Source organism: Panulirus ornatus, chromosome 46 (genome assembly GCF_036320965.1).
Source record: "Panulirus ornatus isolate Po-2019 chromosome 46, ASM3632096v1, whole genome shotgun sequence".
Taxonomy (NCBI): Eukaryota; Metazoa; Arthropoda; class Malacostraca; order Decapoda; family Palinuridae; genus Panulirus; species Panulirus ornatus.
In genome coordinates, this window is record NC_092269.1 from 4,458,992 (window position 1) to 4,464,227 (window position 5,236).

The 5,236-nt window shown below is 34.7% G+C and overlaps 1 long non-coding RNA gene across 1 annotated transcript in view; it reads right to left on the reverse strand.

Annotated features, from left to right (window-relative positions):
- Positions 1-221: 221 nt before the first annotated feature.
- The window catches only part of LOC139763352 (uncharacterized), a 39,553-nt gene continuing 34,538 nt past the window's right edge, over positions 222-5,236 (reverse strand). Inside the window, exon 3 of the long non-coding RNA XR_011716099.1 lies at positions 222-346. This is a non-coding gene — a long non-coding RNA (uncharacterized lncRNA). The remainder of the gene's footprint in view (positions 347-5,236) is intronic.

Consider the following 5,236-nt stretch of genomic DNA (forward strand, 5'->3'; position numbering starts at 1 on the left):
GTAGAAGATGGAAGGGATCAGACACGAGGAGAAGAGCGTAGAGAGGGTAGACAAAGACGAGAGAAAAAAACAAAAAAAAACAAATAAAGACAGAGAAGAGAAGGCATTGGGGGGCAGACAGCTGAGTGTGGGGGCAATTATAAGTCCAAACACACGTGGTAACAGCAAGGGGCGAACATGCCGTGCACAGGAACGGGAAGAACGACCTTAAGATGAGAGGAAGGATCCACGCACCTGATGCCCTTGCCTTGACCACACGTCAAGGCAACACACCAAAACACAAGAGTGGTCCAGTCTGGTCGTATGGGTGTCGAGCTGCGAACTACCTTGTTAATGATGGTATCACCTGATGTACACACAGACAAGGGGTTAACTAATGACAGCAAGACGCTACATATAATTATATAACTGATAAATATCAATAATAATAATAATAATAATATATAATAATAATAATAATAATAATAATAATAATAATATAATAATAACAACAACAACAACAACAATAATAACAATAATAATAATGAGACTAATAATAATAATGATAATGATAATTATAATGATAGTAATGATAATCACAACTACTAACTAATACTAATATTACTACCACCACTACTACTACTTATACTATAATTACTACCAATAATTATAAAGATAATAATAATAATAATAATAATAATAATAATAATAATAATAATAATAATAATAATAATGACAATAAAAATAATAATAATAATAATAATAATAATAATAATAATAATAATGACAATAATAAAAATAATAATAATAATAATAATAATAATAATAATAATAATAATAATAACTAACAATAATAATAATAATAATGATAATAATAATAATAACAATACTAAACTGCACATCCTACATTTAAAAGCCACATTTTTTCATACATATTCGCCATTTCCCGCGTTAGCGAGGTAGCGTTAAACTCCTCATCTGATATCATTTTTCTACTCAGAATGATTATTCTAATGTTTCATGTGAACCTAAGATTTGCCCAGTTCACACAGCGAAGGTATCCGGGTTTCTTATATCATGGACGCTCCTGCCTACCTATGTAATATGTAACTTGTAATGATTACATGGGACTTAATATGCACTACACGTCGACGTCAACCTAAATTAAGCAGACCTTTTTCCAAGATTTCAAATTTGTTTTAAGTAAGCGAAAGCAACGTTGATTATATATATATATATATATATATATATATATATATATATATATATATATATATATATATATATATATATATATATATATTATGAAACCATGCATTTAAAAGCCTCTGTGTATGCTATTACATTTATGCCTTCAAACTTTCTCATCGCACAATACCGTTTTTACATATATCTCTCGTAATCACGAACACTCAACACGTCTACATTCCACTGTATCATACACACGAGCTTACACCATCCCATGAAAGCTAATATCTTCACAGACTTCTCAGAGAAAAAGAGTTTTTAAAATGAGAGAGAAATGTAACTTGATTTCTGGCATGATGGCTCGTCAACACCCTTTTCCTGCTTGCAGTTTCCTGTTCTGAAAGCAGAGCCAGAGGGGTGTAATACAAGATCCTGGGAGATCAAGGTAAGAGTTTCTTCTTGAATTCCTTGAAGTCAAGACACAAGAGACTAGACAAGTGAGGAGCGGCCGGTCTCAACACCGGCGTAAAACGTTTACACAACGCTTCAGAAGGAGGAAGAAGAGGAAAGAAGAGGAAGAGAAAGAGAAACAAAATCAAAAAATAATCTTGGATATATATATATATATATATATATATATATATATATATATATATATATATATATATATATATATATATATATATATTCTTCTTTATTTCTATTTATTTGTTTACTTATTTTTTTGGCGCGTTCACAAGGAACTGTTTCATTCCAGATGATTTCAACCGATTCCTTACGCGTCTTTTGGTGTCCGATGATCGAAAATATATGCAAATATAACCATCTATCACCCCCCCCCCCCCCCAATGTGAAACACTGTTGCCAGACCCGGACACCAGCTGGGAAAACCCCTTACTCCACTCCCCCCCCCCTCCAAAAAAAACCCCCACCACCCCAGTGGGACCACTGTTGCCAGACCAGTACACACACCCCTCTAACTCACCTCTTCACCTTACAAGAAGCAGCTGTTGAGTTCCGCACACACACACACACACACACACCACCGTCCTTGGGTTCGGAGACACGGCTTAACTGTTAAAACCTAACTACCCTCAGCCCACGCCGCCACTCAAGGTCATACGGGGTTACCGAAGGTCACGGGGGGGGGGGGGGTCAAAGAAAATGACCCGACACGTCTATGCAAATGAGCAATAAGAGACACCAGAGATGATTTTCCAGTAACGTTTAATGCAGGAAGCAACAGTTACCTTGCTCAGAACAGGCCACTTAACCAACTGCCAAAAGTATATCGCTACTAGCACTATAACTACTTTTAATAACAATGATCCTCTCTTGGTTCATCTGCTCCTTCGTTTAGCAAATTATAATACAGGAAGGGAGGTATTCCAGCCCCATTCTGTATACCCCAGCCCAAAAATAGAAATTTATTATGATTATTATTATTATTATTATAATTATCATTATTATTATTATTATTACTATATTATTATCATGAGCAGTAATAATAGTATTAGTAGTAGTGGTAGTAATAGTAGTAATAATAGTAGTAGTAGTAGTAGTGGTAGAATCTAGTAGTAATGTAATAATAGTATAGTAGTGTGAAAGTAAGTAATAATAGTAGTAATAAGAGTATAGTAGTAAGTGGTGTATTAAAGTATGTAATGGGAATGGCGAATAGTTTGAAAGAAAGAAAGTAGTGGTAGTATGTAGTAGTATAGTAATAATAGTGGTAGTAGTAGTAGTAGGTAGTTAGTAGTATAATAATAGTGGTAGTAGTGTATACGCTATAGCTCAATAATAGTGGTAATAGTGCTTAAGTAGTAACTTATTAAGTAAAATATATGAGTAGTAGTGTAGTAGTAGTAGTAATAATAGTGGTAGTAGTGGTAGTAGTAGTAGTAGTAATAATAGTGGTAGTAGTGGTAGTAGTAGTAGTAATAATAATAGTGGTAGTAGATCTTCTTCATTATAATCCATAATTATCACTCAATCAAAACAATAATTATCATTACTATTAACAATATCATTAAATCGTTATTTTCAAACTTAATATAATCGAAGGTTTATTAAATGATACACATGAGCGAGCGTGTTCATCCAACATGTGTGATTTAAAGCGCACGTGTTGTCGGTCAGGCGTCGTAAAGAAAAGAAAGAAAAAGATGAAAAGAAAAAAAAAAGATGAAAAGAAAAAAAATTGGTTTGCTATGCGCGCGCAGTGGTGATGGTCACGTGACGTGGATCATGACATCACCCAAATGTTACCAGTTAGCCTATTTATTCGGCTAATAATTCACTTTTTTTTTCCTAATATCTCAGAAATTACTATATAAATCATTACCAAATTTCGTAGACACATTATGTGGGACCAAGAAAGGTTTTACTCATATGGGAATAAGAATATAATTGAATAAAAGAGAAGAAATTACATTAAAATGAAATATGGCCGTCCAATGCAACCTCCCAACATCCATATACCTTCCTTCAACACAGTATGAAATGGAAAACACGTGTACGCAGAATTTTGACAAATCTTTCAACTTGATTGGAAACTTTGTCTACATATATAATATTTTTCTACGACATATGGCGTTTTGAAGGCAGTGATAATCTATATCATTTCACGAAAAATTCTCCACGAAATGGTACGTCCATCTCTTAAATGAGAGGTGGATCTCCGTATGCAAATTAAGGCAATTGGTTATGCGCAACACGGGGCACGCAGCGCGGTGACGTCATAATTATTTATGACACCTAAGTTAAAAGCTAAAAATAATCCTTCTTCTTTTTTTCTTTTCTTTATGTCTCGACGCGTTGATTACCGGCATCAGTTTAACACTGATGTTAATATACATGCGACTGCTTCAACACCTGACTGATATTATATACAGGTTAACATTAACACGATTCTGATGTTAATATACGACACCTTCACTGCTACAGTGATGTTAATATATGACACCTTCACTGCTACAGTGATGTTAATATATGACACCTTCACTGCTACAGTGATGTTAATATATGACACCTTCACTGCTACAGTGATGTTAATATACGACACCTTCACTGCTACAGTGATGTTAATATATGACACCTTCACTGCTACAGTGATGTTAATATATGACACCTTCACTGCTACAGTGATGTTAATATATGACACCTTCACTGCTACAGTGATGTTAATATATGACACCTTCACTGCTACAGTGATGTTAATATATGACACCTTCACTGCTACAGTGAAGTTAATATATGACACCTTCACTGCTACAGTGATGTTAATATATGACAGCTTCACTGCTACAGTGATGTTAATATATGACACCTTCACTGCTACAGTGATGTAATATATGACACCTTCACTGCTACAGTGATGTTAATATATGACACCTTCACTGCTACAGTGATGTTAATATATGACACCTTCACTGCTACAGTGATGTTAATATATGACACCTTCACTGCTACAGTGATGTTAATATATGACACCTTCACTGCTACAGTGATGTTAATATATGACACCTTCACTGCTACAGTGATGTTAATATATGACACCTTCACTGCTACAGTGATGTTAATATATGACAGCTTCACTGCTACAGTGATGTTAATATACGTTCACCACTTCACTCATGGTCAACAATGAATGTTAACGTAAACAACTGAGCTTCAGTTATCACACCGATGCAAACATTAACACAGCAGCTTCAAACACTCGTGCTCATATTAACACTGACGTTTCATACTAACAAGATAACTTCAATAGGACACTGTACCCGTCATCAATTTCTGAAGCCAAATAGAGACATCATCAGATCTCTCTCTCTCTCTCTCTCTCTCTCTCTCTCTCTCTCCTCTCTCTCTCTCTCTCTCTCTCTCTCTCTCTCTCTCTCCCCGCCTCAAAATCACCACACATCAAACATTATTTTACAAACACGAGCAACTTTATTTTCCAACACAAGAAGGTTGTCTGTGCTATCAGTACTTCCCTACGTAGCCCAAACTCCACTTTTTTTAAAATACACACTTTACGATAACCCCACTAAAGGCTAAAATACAACCTCTT